At 35.1% G+C, this 15402-nt stretch overlaps 1 protein-coding gene across 5 annotated transcripts in view; it reads left to right on the top strand.

Annotated features, from left to right (window-relative positions):
- Positions 1-15402, top strand: part of LOC117168496 (palmitoyltransferase ZDHHC16) — an 86900-nt gene that overhangs the window by 31175 nt on the left and 40323 nt on the right. For 3 of the 5 annotated variants that reach the window (XM_033354203.1, XM_033354200.1, XM_033354204.1), the window contains exon 7: positions 6878-7789. The exons of 1 other annotated variant lie outside the window; for it this stretch is intronic. The gene's annotated coding sequence lies outside the window, so the exon portion shown is untranslated. Of the gene's footprint in view, positions 1-6877; positions 7790-15402 lie in introns of those variants that run through there. One more of the 5 variants, XR_004466495.1, reaches the window with a different exon arrangement.

Genomic DNA, 15402 nt, shown 5'->3' with positions numbered 1-15402 from the left:
ACAAATCACAAGTGATAAAAAAATTAAGAAATATAACTATTAAAATCGTTTAGGATAATAATAAAAATAATACTTTGTATGTTTAATGGTGAACCAATTTTGAATTAGTCCTATGTTTTACTAAATTAAACTGTAAATTTACGAAATAAAGTCAAATATTTATTTTTCAGCCTGCTGGCCTTAAAAAATTGACTTGCTTACACTTCAATCTTTTACAGAATTTTCTTACAACTACTTCTTCAGAACTAACGTCCATCCACACCTTATCTCTAAGACCGCTTGCTCGTATAGCCTTACCTTCCTCGCTTCGCCTCGCCTCTCACCCATGTCCCTACTTCCTCGCGTTGCCTCGCATTGCCAACCTCTGCCTCCGCCGCTAATACCTCATACTTATCTACTATTTACAATATTTACTAAGCCGGTACCCTAGACTCAACCCCCGTTCCATCCAGAGAACCTCCAAGATCCCGCCCCTTATCTCATCCCATCTTTCGTCTCTTCATCTACCTCCCTTACCCTATCGATCAAGCCTCGTTCCACCCCCCCTCTCTTCCATCGCCTCCCGCACTCTTCCTCAACCCATAGAACGAAACGCGCCTGTGAGATCTACAAAACCGCGTAAACTTTTGCACGTTTATTGGTTCATTCTCTATACACTACGTACTGCAAGACTGAAAATATTGTCAATAGTACTCCTTCCCTCCCTAAAGTCCGACTGCGTCTCCGGAAATATTCCTTCCCCATCGACATCCTTCCGGAACATATCCATTTACACGATCGCGTATACACTCCCTAGCCAAAAATTCCTGTAATAAAGGAACCTCGGAGAATCCTGCACATGTTCCTGTACACGAATTTTTACAGGTTATCTTGAAGGTTCCTGTACAGGAATTTGGCGAAGGACACTGTACATGGTCCTTTAAAGGAACCTGTATGCGAAATAACCCTTGAATGATCCTGTACAGGTTCCTTCACAGAGCCAATTAAGGTGTGGGTTCCTGTACAGAAATATGTTCAGGATCCTGTAGATGAACCTGCGTAGGAACTAATCCAGCCAAATTCCTGCACAGGAAACGTTAAGATTACATCTACAGGTTTGTGTGTAGGTTCGTGTACAAGAAAATGTGCAGGATCCGTCCTAGGTTCCTGTACAGGAATTTTTAGCTAGGTATACGCCGTATTCATTAGCGCAATCCTTCTATAATTTTCCTGCCTCTCCCTATCCCTTTTCATATACAATGGTACGATCAATCCCTCCCCCATCCATACTCTTTTCATTACTTCCTTCAGCCTCTCCCTTACCTCTTGTGTGCCATACAGCCAAGCTTTGTTCTCTACCCCGTCCAGCCATGCTGCCTTGGACCTTTTTCACGGAGCGGGACTCTCATTGGGCGGGCGCTTTGTCGTTTGGGCGTTTTGTCACGAATTCCTCATTTCCTATCTTCTCACTTAACCCCACCCTTCGTTTCCTAAGTCTATTGATTATCTTCCATACGTCCCTTTCTGTCTTAACACTTCTTAACTCCTCTTCCAGATCATTCTCCTTTTGATACTCTTTCTTCTTACACATCAACCTAAACTCCTTCCTCATTTCTACGTAATCCTCCCTTTTCACAGTTCCTTCTTCAAGGTTTCTTTACTTACTTTTTCCTTTCTTTTCATCTTTTTACATTCCCTATGCCACGACGGCTTCACCATTCCTTTCTTCTTCTTTCTAAACACCTTCTTTTGCAACACATCCTTTCACTTTCTCTTTCAGATCCTCCCATATTTCTTCCACCGGCTCCTCCTCAAAGCTTACCTTTCCCAACTGCTCCTGATACTTCTCTATGACCTCCCTCGTCCATGTCACCCTCTCCCCTAACGAACCTTCTTCCCTTATCTTCCACTATCCTCCTCTTTTATCCACAAATTTAAGGGTTGATGGTCCGATTGCACACTCCCTTACACTGCGATTTTATCTGTTTCCTCTGATCCTTGCATATTCATGCTCACAGAGTCACCGATACCCCCACCTTACTCACATTCGTGCATTCTCCCTCTTCGTCCCCTGTTGCCATACTATTCACCACCACCCAGCCTATATCCTCCATGTAGTCTCTTTGAATCTCTGCCTCCTTATTTATTATCGTATCCTTCGATTTCCTTATAAAGCTCCCCCCTTCTCTGTGAAAGCCCCCTTCCCTGCTAATTTTCGCATTAAAGACCCCCCGCCCGTACTACCATACCCTCCTCTCTCTCTCTCTCCTAGTTACACTTCCACCCTTTGGACCCCATCCTTATTGTACAGTCATGATTTAAAATAAAATTGACTAGTAATTAACGAGAATTTATTTGTATCAACGAAAGTAATTGCTAATTGCTACCTCAAAATTTAGATTCCCCGGAAAAATCTCATATGAAAATGTGTAGTTTAAATTATTTTATTAAATATAAATCAAACATCAATTATTATTAAAAGTTTTCATTCTTCTCAGGGTACCTTTTCACGGAGCTCTGTTTTGAATTAATCGTGGAATTCATATTTTGCATAGAATTCATTTCTAGCTACTTTGTTGGTTTATGGCGAAGGATTACGGTCACGTTAAATTAGGTCTCGCCGTCGTTTACGTCGGGGGGTCTGAACTTTTGTACACGAATTTACAATACATTTCATTTCCAATTTCAATTTTATTTTTAATCTATAAAGTGAATACAATTTTCCTGGAAATTAAATTTCAAATTAAAGCTTTAAGAAGGAGAAAAAATTTGGAGAATTTTGAATTAAAATTCATAAAGAATAAAGAAAAACGACGGCCGCAAAAATTCCTTCTTCGTTATTTTAAAGAGTGTAAAATCTACTTCGATTCGTACAATTTGACAATTGTCCATTAAAAATGTCCTTATTTTTATTATTTCATTCAAGAAATAATGAAATATGCCACATTTTTAACAACAAAAAAGCTTTTTTTTATTACCCTGGCGGACCGAACGAACCGAAAGGAGTCTCTACAAAGTACCCGTAAAAACCCCATTTGGTTCCTTTTTAAAAAACTCAAGAAAACAGCAAGGTTAACTTTTAAACTGTTGAAATTCGGATTCTACGTTAAATTTGTTATTAGAAACTCACGGAGTAATCGCAATTCTTTTTTTTGCACCATCAAAAATTTTTTCAAATGTCATTAACTTCTGTTGAAGGTGACTTCAAGCGCATCCATTATAGCTCAAGTAGTATGTTGCGCGCAAAATTTAAAAATATAATTCTCTCTCACTTGCATCGCAGCGTTGTTGTTTGAGGTTTCCACTGCGTGGCGCTAGCATCCAGACAAAATTCTTAAAGTTACCGACGGAACGCTCATCAATAGCTACTAAAAGAAGATGTACTTGAAGGCGCCTTCGGCCCATGTAAATGACAGGTATTTTATTTTTTTAAGTTTTTAACGCTGCAAGAAAAAGTATTGTGATTATTCCGTGAGTTTCTAATGCAAATTTTAACGTAAAATCCGAATTTCAACAGTTTAAAAGTTGATCTTGCTGGTTTTTTTTTTTTTTTTTTTTAGTTTTTTAAAAAGGGACCCAATGGGGTCTTTACGGGTACTTTGTAGAGGCTCCCCAGTGGGCACAAGACTATGAAAATCCCAAGAACGTCCTTTGGACGTTTCTAGGACGTCCTATGTCATGTCAATCAACGTCTTTAAGACGGCCAATATCCTAAATATGACCTAAAGACGTCTTCCAGATATGGACGTTCCCGGCACACCTTTTGTACTGACATTAGACGTTTTAACAGCATCCATAGGATGACTAAAAGACATATTATAAAAGACGTCTTAAGGATGTCCCAAAGACGTCTCTAAGACATCCTTAATTTTTTGCGCACTGGGTCCTTTCGGTTCCTTCGGTCTGCCAGGGCACCTTTATTTTCTTATTAATTTTTAACTCTTCATTGATCACTAAACTATATAAATATTAACAAATAAAACGTTTATATTCATTTTTATATTATATTTTATTTTTGGGAAGGATAACGTATTCCAATTCTGGCGTGAGGTATAATGACCGTCAAGGGCTTGAAACCAGTCGAACGACAAGATTTATTAGGGCCTGTTAGACCCAGTGGGCACAAAATTTGGCGACGTCTAGACAACATCGTCACGACATCTTTACGACATCCTATGTCCATCTCGTTTCGTTGTCTTTGCCATATCGTAAAGACATCGTCAGATCATACGACTTATTTACGATATCGTAAAGACACCTTAACGGCATGGACATAGGATGTCTTAAAGTTGTCGTAAAGACGTCGCCAAACTTTGTGCCCACTGGGGTATATCTTAAAGAGGAATGGCAGATTGCTGACGATAGGTTAGAGGTACCAGTGAATCGGAGAAGTGATTATTTTACGATTCACCAAGAAATATTTCGTTATCGATTAAACAACGACGGTTAATCGTAATGATACTATTGGGATCCGCTATGCTTCAATACATCATCTATTAATTATTTCGCATAGTTAAAAATACTAAGTGGATGAAAAAAATTAAGATTTATTGGAAAATAAGTGTTACATATGTGTAATTTTCATCGTATACAACGAAAAAGCACGATTTATGTTAAAACTGTTTTTGTCAAAAAAAAATCGTTATTTTAGTATGTTACCCTACCGATAGAAATCTCTGAGCATTCTCCAGCGAAATAGCCTGTCCCATTTGAGACCATAAGCAGAGTCGATTTGAAACGATTTAGTCTCTGAGATAGTCTGACAGATTGGGGTCCTTTTCAAGATCCTTTTAGTGGTACGTTTAAGAGTGGTGCGACGGTAATATAATTTTCCTTTTTTATTCGTCACGTACCGGGCGGTAACTGGATTACAAAATGTTGTCTTTTTTGGCGTAGCTCATTCCATTTACGAGAAACGTCGTATTAGTTCCAATTTTAAGTATTTAAAAAAAAGTTAGAGATCTGAAATCATAGAAACCCGTAGATTCCGAATTATTATGTTTTACGCTGCTAACTATGAAATTTAAAAAATCTACTTCTAAATTTTATCCCGAAAGCTTAACAAAGGATCCTTGAGTGTCTGCTACTCTATTGATATAGCGCGCCTCTCTGCTTGTTATTTATGATCGTATTTTTATTTCAATTTCGGAAAGGATTTTTTTAAGCCTTTAATACATTTCAAAGAACTACCTGTAACTTTAAATATATCTACTTTAGTGCCTGCGGAGAATTTCTCTGAGTTTCTCTGACCCTAGAGAATCTTTCGAATATACTCAGAGATTTCTATCGGTAGGGCATATACGTTTAACAGAATTATAAGCTTCAATTAACTTACCTTGACTATCTAAAAAATTATAACCCAAAAGTTAGGTTAGAATTCAGATTTAATTTCTGATCGTCTATAATTAATATTTTTTGCATATTTTGAACCAAATATTTTGCTATATTCATTAACTAAAGTTCATTTTAGCTTATGGTGTGTTGAAACTTATATGATATATTAAAATAATTATTTTCTTGACAAAAACAGTTTTAACAGGAAATGTGTTTTTTTTTCACTGAATGCGATAAAAATTCCACATTGAACACTTAGTTTCCGAAAAATATTAATTTTTTCTATTTACTTATTATTCTAAACTGATATCAATAGTAATAAAATTGGTTTTAAGTCCAATTTAAAATGCAACTCAAAAATAATGCTACCTGGTTTCACAAGTTCGCGACAGTAGACAGTCCCTTAACTTATCTGCATTTTCCTATTCAAATTTACTTGCAGCCACTTCCCATTCACTACAATTAAATAATGAAGAGCGTAATCTACATTATACAATTCATCGGACTTCATCAAACATCAATTGTATGATGCAGATTCGTTTCTGTAAAAGAGAACCTGCCTGGCCCATTTGAGAATATTTAAGCAGAGTCGATTTGAAACGATTTAGTCTCTGAGATAGGCTGAGAGATTTGGTTCTTTTTAGTGGTCCGTTTAAGAGTGGCGCAACGGTAATATAATGTTCCTTTTGTATTCGTTACGTACCGGGCGGGCAGAGTTATTTACAGTAGTTGACCGTCGCTAATCCGACTCTCCCTTTTTAAATTTCTCTTCAAATTATTAACACTTTTTTTTAATTAATGAATTTTATCATCATACTTATTAATAATTATAACTTTTATACTAATACACAATTTTCTAGTTGGATTAAAAAATCTTGTCCTTTTTGGCGTATCTCATTCCATTTGCGAGAAACGTCGTATTAATTCCATTTTTAAGCATTTAAAAAAAAAAGTTAGATATATGAAATCATCGAAACCCGTAGATTCCGAATTATTATGTTTAGGCTGTTAACTATGGAATTTAAAAAATCTACTTCTAAGTTTTAATGCAAAAGCTTAACAAAGGACCCTTGAGTGTCTGCTACTCTGTTGATATAGCCTCTCTGGTTATTTATTATGATCGAATTCTTATTACAATTTCAGCCTCTCTGCTTGTTATTTATGATCATATTTCTATTTCAATTTCGGAAAGGACATTTTAAAGACTTTAAAATATTTAAAAGAACTATCTGGACCTTTAAGTATATTGTGATGTTGCGGATTTCCCGAACATCACAAAAACTAAGTTACTTGAAAATTTAGTAAAATACGCTTGGTTTACATCGAGAGTAAATTCGGCCCTCCTTATTGTTATTTTTTTTAGATTTACGTTTATTTGCCTATGTTTCCTTTTTTTGTTTTCCTTTTTCTTTATCGCTAAACAACGCCATGAGAGCTTTCGAATTTTGCGGTCTTGAGTGGTGAATCGTGAACCTCACATTGCGTCATCGACTAGGGTCTGTCGTCACCCTCACCTTAGCGAGGCATCTTCTGTCTTGTGACCTTCTGCGTATTCTTCTTCTAGCTCTGCCTCCTAGATTATCGTATCTGCTCTCTTTTTGGCCGTCTGAGATCCACGACATGTCTCTGGTGAAAATGGACCAAGGCGATTACCAGCTTAATTATGGATGAAGTAGGTAATTTCGCCACCTTGTATATTTTGTTTTATTTCTGGCTGTTGATGCCGTTTCTCTTATCTATTGTTTTGGGAGTCATGGAGTCCAAAATCACATCTGCCGTTCGAAGCATGGACTTCAGTTCTCCATTTCTCGCACAGGAGTGCATTTAGCCACCCCGCTAGCCACGACTTTCCAAGGATCGCTTTGCCTGCTTTTCGAGAAAAAGGAAAGGAACTTGGTCGATGACTTGGTTCAGTGAGGCAGAGGAAGACACAACGAAGAGAAGAAAAGGCAATAGGGCAGACCAATGGAAACGAGCCTACATGAGGATCTCACTCTTGACCGTAGCAATTGAAATTACTCCTCTGCGCATGACACTTATTATTTCGCCCATCAATCACGGTTCATTGCTTTAGCATACGCAGATTTCGAAATCAGTCTAGTTTGTGAACTCAAGATAGGAACCACGTGCTCCCCGACGGTCCGCTGATTAATTTGTACGAAGGTAGGTTCTTCATCCTTATCTTTATGGTTTAGCCAATGAATTAAGTCTTAATTTATTTATTATATTGTTTGTTTTTCTTTTAAATAATTTTACTCCTTGGCAAAATCATGCCAACCTTTATATGATTGTTATTTGTATTACTATTATTATGTATCTGTGAAATATTTTTTTTAACGGATTGCCGAGTCCGAAATCATGTGCCTTACCATTTTATCTGAATTAAACGGCAATAATGTGCTTTCAGTCTCCCAATATATTCCTGTAAAATTGTATTGACTGAGATCATTCCCCTTTCCCCTATAGACAATTCAGACTCTAAAATGACCTTATTTTATATCTCAAAGTATTTCAATGTGCTTTCAGCCTCCCAATATATTCCTGTAAAATTGTATTAACTGAGATCATTCCCCTTTCCCCTATAGACAATTCAGACTCTACAATGAACTTATTTTATATCTCGGAGTATTTTAATGTGTTTTCAGTTTCCCAATATATTCCTGTAAAATTGTATTAGCTGAGATCATTCCCCTTTCCCCTATAGACAATTTAGACTCTAAAATGACTTTATTTTATATCTCAGAGTATTTCAATGTGCTTTCAGTCTCCCAATATATTCCTGTAAAATTGTATTAACTGAGATCATTCCCCTTTCCCCTATAGACAATTCAGACTCTAAACTGACCTTATCTGATATCTTAGAGTATTTCAATGTGCTTTCAGTCTCCCAATATAATCCCGTAAAATTGTATTAGCAGAGATCATTTCCTCTTTCGCCTATCGATGATTTAGATTCCAAAATGACTTTATTTTATATCTTAGAATAATTGAATGTGCTCTCAGTTTCCCGATGTATTTCCATAAAATTGTTTTAGCAGAGATAATTTCCCCTTTCCCCTATGGACGAGTGAAACTTAAAAATGACTTCATTTTATATCTTGAAATTGCTGTATGCTATAAGTTTTCCGCTGTTCCTTTAAAATTGTTCCAACGGATACTATTTTCCCCTTTCCGTATACATTTAATGGTTATTGTAATTCTGATGGCCACTTTTCCCTTTAAATTATTTTTTTGCTTTGTTCTGTAAATTTACGTAATTTAAAGATTATAGAGACTGTAGTAAGTTAGAATCTTTATTGAAGCCACGGTTCATATTATTATAAATGTACTCCTAAGTCCTTGGAAAATAATAATAAACCAATTTTAATTATCATTGTAAAATCGAATTTTGCCAATTCATTAAAACCCGACCCCTCTACCATTACCTAGTCTTGTTTTTAGACTGAGGTAACCATTTAGTTCGAATTAGAGTTACTGCCCGATTGTTTTATTTCATTTTTTTTGTTTTGTTTTATAGTTCGTTTCATTTACATCCCTCTTATCTCTCTTATCAGTTATCGCCTGCGTCTCTAATAATTTTACAGATTAGGAATTGTGGGGTTTGAAATTAAGAATTCCATATTCCTGATCTATGAAGGGACATTTTTGAGTTATTTGTGTGTTTTTCTTTTTCGGTATACATTTTGGTTATCTTGTTTCTGGGAAGTGTAGAATATTTCTCTTGAATCTGTGCCAAGAAAGGACTGGCGCCCGGCTTAAAGTGGATTTTTTTTTTTAGAAGTAATTATTTAGTAAAGGGCAGGTTGTGCGCGACTAAGAGGACCCCAAAATTCTATTAGAAAATCTTATATACTCCAAGATTTCTATCGGTACGGAAATCACGAATTTAACTTAATTTAGTTTTTTGAGGTTATGTTCTCCTATTCAGAATGTCTTAAAACTATAGAACGAGTACGTCTCCGAATGTGGCTTGGCAGATTTAATCAAGTCCAAACAGCTGACCAATTCAGAGAGTCCCAAAACGATTGAAATGCAACTTTGTCAATCTGGAATTTTAAGATACACATTTCAATGCGCTTCAGTTCATTCGTTTCTTTTTTCCTGGGCTCATAGTATCCCTTCCGTATCATGCAACAAAATCTAAAAAAAAACAGTTAGATGGGCATTTAACTTGTTGCGATCTTGCTGTTCTTTTTAGTTTTTGATATGCATGATACAGAGAAATTTTCCGCAGGCACTCAGGTAGATATTTTTAAAGGTCCAGGAAGCTCGCTTAAATGGTGTGAAGGCTTTAAAATATCCTTTCCGGAATTGAAATAAGAATACGATCATAACCCTACCGAAAAGAATCTATGAATATATACTAAAAATTCTTTAGGTCAGAGAAGCTCAGAGAAATTCTCCGCAGGCACTCAGGTAGACATATTTTAAGGTCCAGGTAGTTCTTTTAAATGTTTTAAAGGCTTTAAAATGTCCTTTCCGGAATTGAAATAGCAATACGATCATAAATAACAAGCAGAGAGTCTGAAATTGAAAAAAGAATTCGATCATAAATAACAAGCAGAGAGGCTACATCAATAGAGTAGCCGACACTCAAGGGTCCCTTGTTAAGCTTTTGGATTAAAATTTAGAAGTAGATTTTTTTAATTTCATAGTTAACAGCCTAAAACATAATAATTCGGAATCTACGGGTTTCGATGATTTCAGATATCTATTTTTTTTTAAATGCTTAAAACTGGAATTCATACAACGTTTCTCGTAAATGGAATGAGATACGCCAAAAAAGACAACATTTTTGAATTCAACTAGAAAATTGTATATTAGTATATAAGTTATAATTATAAATATGTGTAATGAGAAAATTCATCAATTAAAAAAAAAGTGTTAATAATTTGAAGAGAAATTTATAAAGGGAGAGCGGATTAGCCACGGCCACCTACTGTAAATAACTCAGCCCGCTCGGTACGTGACGAATACAAAAGGAACATTATATTACCGTCGCACTACTCTTAAAAGGACCACTAAAAGGATCTTGAAAAGGACCCAAATCTCTCAGACTATCTCCGAGACTATATTGTTTCAAATCGACTCTGTTTATAGACTCAAATGGTCCAGACTATTTCGCTAGAGAGAACTTATAGATTTCTTTCGGTTGGGCTAATAGAACACCAGACAGAACTAGGAACAAAACCCACTTTTGAAAGTAACAGGACCTGATAGAAGCCATATCCTATTAGGTTTCTATTTGGATTCAATTAGGAATTTTTACTAGGATTGTTGCAATTCGGATTCTATGTTAAATTTTTCTTTAGAATGTCACGGAGAAATTGCAATAATTTTTTTTTTACAGCGTTAAAATTTTAAAAAAATGTAACTCCTGCTGAATGCGACTTCAAACGCATCCATAGTCGCTCAAGTAGTATGTTGTTACAGAAAGAAGATGCGCTTGAAATCGCCTTAACCTATGCTAATTATGGGTATTCTATATATTTTGTTTAACGCTGCCAAAAAAAAACTGTTGTAATTATTCCGTGACCTCACGGAAAATTTAACGCAGAACCCGAAATGCAATAAATGAAAGGTTCATCGTACTGTCTTTTTAGTTTTTGCTGCATGATACGGAAAGGATACTATGTGGACACTATAGGGGTACGCTGCAGCGTATCCTTTCCGTTCTTTTGGTCCGCCAGGATGAGCAGTCACACGGCATGTATTGCCTCAACGTTAACTCTACTTTAGCAGGAACTTTTTGGATCCTTTTTGCACAAAACTCACAAAATGAAGTTCTAAAATACAAAAACCATATACGAGGTGTGTTCAAAAAGTAAGGTGACTTTTCAATTTTCGCGGGCTACGTACATTCAAGTTTTAAATTTTTTGTTTTGTTGTGTTGGTACACTCGTCACGATCATATGTTCACAGTTTTGACTATATAGCTCGTGTTGTTTTTATGGCAGAGGCGTTAAAGGTTAGAAGGGTTTGGTGTGTTCGGCGATTTTCTTCTTTCGAAAAAAATGGAGCAAAGAATTTTCATTAAATTTTATGTGAAAAATGGAAGCCGAGAGGATGTCGAAGACGAACCTCGCCCTGGACGTCCCAGCACGTCAACAACAGATGAAAACGTTCAAGCAGTGGAAGAAATAGTGTTGAAAAATCGCCGAATTACCATCAGAGAAGTTGTTGAAGATGTTGGCATATCGGTTGGCTCATGCCATGCTATCTTTTTGGACGTTTTGGGCATGAGACGTGTGTCAGCGAAATTTGTTCAAAAACTGCTTAATTTTGATCAAAAGATCCATCGCATGACCATCGCTCAGGAGATGTTTAATGAAGTCAATAATGATCCTGATTTTTTGAAAAGGGTTAGAACTGGGGATGAATCGTGGGTATATGGATATGACGTCGAACTAAAGCCCAATCGTCTCAGTGGAAGCATCCTGAGTCTCCAAGACCGAAAAAAGCACGTCAAGTTCGGTCAAATGTGAAGGTTTTGCTCACTGTATTCTTTGATTACCGTGGCGTAGTGCATCAGGAATTCTTACGACAAGATCGTACAGTCAGTAAGGAGTATTACCTTCAAGTTATGCGCTGTTTGCGAGAGGCGATACGCAAAAAACGTCCGGAACTTTGGAAAAACAATTCATGGCTTTTACATCACGATAATGCACCTGCTCATTCATCGTTGCTCGTGAAAGATTTTCTGACCAAAAAGAGCACCACAGTCATGCCTCAGCCTCCATATTCACCGGATTTGTCCCTCAGTGACTTTTTTCTTTTCCCAAAACTGAAGAAACCCATGAAAGGACATCGATTTTCAACGATTGAGGAGATAAAAACTGCATCGCTGAAAGAACTCAAGGCTATACCACAAAATGATTATCAGAAGTGCTGCGATGATTGGAAAAAGCGTTGGCACAAGTGTATTATATCTGAGGGGGATTACTTTGAAGGGGACAACATAAATATTGAGGAATAAATTAATATTTTTTGAGAAAACCATAAAGTCACCTTATTTTTTGAACACACCTCGTATATATATCAGAGATTAGGTGGGAGATAGACGATCCCATGTGTTTAATTTCGAACGATTTTCGCCAGCGCCACCTATTACCTGAGGCTTTTGCGAACTAAAATAAAGCGCCCTAATTACTCAGGCCCATGGACATAGGAAACAAGGGTTTAGGCATGCCCTTGCGGGCGTGATGCAATGAGGGGGGAGGTCCGCCACCTTTTGATGTCCCGCGACAAACATGGCAGCGCCCACATGATTATATATTCATGCACAGTTTGTCGGCAAAAATGCTCGTGCGCATAATCAAATGGCACATCGTAAGATGACGGCTCTCCCCACTCATTGAATCCCCCCCCCCTCCCATCGATTCAACCCCGCTCGCACGAGTTAGGGTGACATGCCTAGTCCCGTGTTTCCTATGTCCATGCTCAGGCCAGTTTACGAACTGAAATTAATGATAGACGGTTCCACTTGAGCGGTCGAACAGGGCGGCATTTTTCCAGTTTGACAATGTCGGTAGAGAAGATCAGAGTGGGTAATTTCGCGTATATGGTCTATATTCTAGTTCGCAAACTGGCTAGGTGAATTTGGGATGCTTTGATTAAAAACTTTGCATAAAAGAATCTGAATGATCTTAAGCGAATTTTTAAAATTATGCACAATTAAACATTTTGAAAAAATTACTGTTTTTTTGGTATTCAAAGATTAATTTAAGAGCCTTTTAATCTAAATTTCAATCATTCTTTCAGTACATAACGATAAAAAAATATGGGGGGAAATAACAAACATTTTGATTTAAAATTAATACTTCTTTGGTGTTTAAAGATTACTATATATTTTTTGAGTTCACTATTTTTGTTGGTAGAAAATAGATCTTCTCAGTTAAAAAATCATCTTTTTTATTAAAAATTTAATTCTTTTTGGAAATTTGTTGATTTTGAATTGAAAAATTAACTATTTTAATTATTGTTCAAAATTGATCTTTTTCAATAACGTTGTTTTTAGGTTGAAAATTGAGCTATTTAATTTGTCTTTTTAATGCTTGAAAATTAATCTTAGTATAAAATTAATTTTTTGTGTTACAAATGAAGTTGTTTTTAAAAAATATTTGGTAAATTTTCGGAAATATTTTTTTTTATCACTCAGAATCTTCTTAAATTTCTAAATGTCTGAAACGGAAGCGAATTTTTCTTAAAATTTAAAAAAATATTTTAAAAATAAAAAACTTGTCTTGAATATTCCGACTTTTTTCGCGGAATTTATAGAAATGTTAAAAAAAATGTTATCAAGAAATTAATATAAAAAAAAAATCCTTTCAAATTTTCGTATTAATCTTAAGAATATTGTTTCATTCTCTTGAAGCCGTTCAAAGATTTAAAAAAGTTTCTAAGCATGTAATTCAATTTCTTTCAATACCGATTTTTGTTCCAATAATTGGTTTAAAGTTTTTTTTTGTGTAGTGAAATTGGAAAAATTTATTAAAGCACACTTCAGTCGAAAGGCTAATTATAACTTTTGTATTACGAAAGGTATGAATATTGATTTAAAACACAAATGGGACATAACGTAAGTTAATTATTTCTTTTACACAAAACCTGGAAGACTTGGCAGGGTCATTGCATTTTTTAAGTGTTATGGAAAAAGTGCAAAAATCATGGAATCTTGCAAATAATGACAGGGTTTTTTAATTGAAAAATACTTTTTTTATAGAATCTTTAACTATTTCTAGAAAATTGGTCGTTTTATAAATATTTTATAAATATTAGGAAATCTTTGAAACTTCTAAAATATTTTTAATCACCTAAAAACCCAAATTTTTCTTACAATTTTTACGTCCTAAAAAATTTAAAAATTGCTGAAGATATTATGGATTCTTTCTCAGCATTTTTAGAAATCTTTTAAAACTTTCTCTAATCATTTATTTTAAAAAACAAGGAATTCTTTAAAATTTTTTGTATGAATATGATTTTAGTAGGTGTTTTCAGTTTGTTATTTGCTGAGATGCCGACAAATGTTGAGCGAAATATAGATTTTTTAATATTTCGAAAGAAAAAGCTTTTTAGGAATTTTGAAAGATTTGAATATTATAAAAAACTTTCTTAAGTTTCCTAAAAAATGTAACATTTTTCTTATTTTTAAAGTTCATTCCAAGAGAATACTTGAAGAGATTCCAAGATTTTTAAAGAAAATTGTCAAAATTATCAAAAGTTAATTTTGAGAGATTATTCTAGAACTTTTTCAAAACATTTCAAGAAATTGCTAAGAAAGATTCTGGACTATTTTAAAATTGAGAAGATTTAGAAAAAATAAAAGAAAATTTATATTTCTGAAGATTTTTAAAGAAAGTTTTGGATTCTATTTCAGAATTTGGAAAGGATTTAAGAAATTAAAAAATTTTGGCCTAACATTTTGGAGAAAGATGTAATTTATTTTTTATTTAAAAAACAAAATTTTTTAAAGAAAATTGAAAAATATGTTGAAAATTTTTAAAACATTGAAAAACTGCGTTGGCTCAAGAATCCGGTAAACAAAAGTATGAACACTCAGAAATTTCCGAAAAACTAAATATGGGGCATTATTCCTCAACTGCCCCAACTCAAAAAGTCATGTTTTTCGATTGTCTCTAAATTCTGGGAATATGTTCGCCTACCCAACAGTAGTTAATCCACAAACTTATAGACCAGGATTACCAACCCTCCCCAAGTGAGGGGGGGGGGGTTGAATTTTCAACCCCAATGCCTGCAGGGGTAGTTTCAAACGCCTGTAACTTCCTTTCTAATTTCGCGATTTAAAATTTTTATAAGGGTTTTGGAAAGTGCTTTTTATACGCTTTCATCCTATTTTATTATTTATAACAAAAAAAATTGGTTAAACAATTTTTTCAATAAATCAATTGTTTATTTAACTTTTTTCACGATTTAGGCATCTACGATTTTTTTTAAATAGTCCCAAAAGAAAGCTTGACTTTTTTACTTTGAAAAATATCTAATAAGAAAATGGACAAATTGAAATTCATTGAGTTACAGAGCCGGTTGTAGAGGGAGTCCTCGCGCTCGCACTCGGGCGTTATGCGGCAG

This window comes from Belonocnema kinseyi, chromosome 2 (genome assembly GCF_010883055.1).
Source record: "Belonocnema kinseyi isolate 2016_QV_RU_SX_M_011 chromosome 2, B_treatae_v1, whole genome shotgun sequence".
Classification (NCBI taxonomy): Eukaryota; Metazoa; Arthropoda; class Insecta; order Hymenoptera; family Cynipidae; genus Belonocnema; species Belonocnema kinseyi.
The sequence above is the reverse complement of the archived record's forward strand: the minus strand, read 5'-3'. Positions and strand labels throughout refer to the sequence as shown.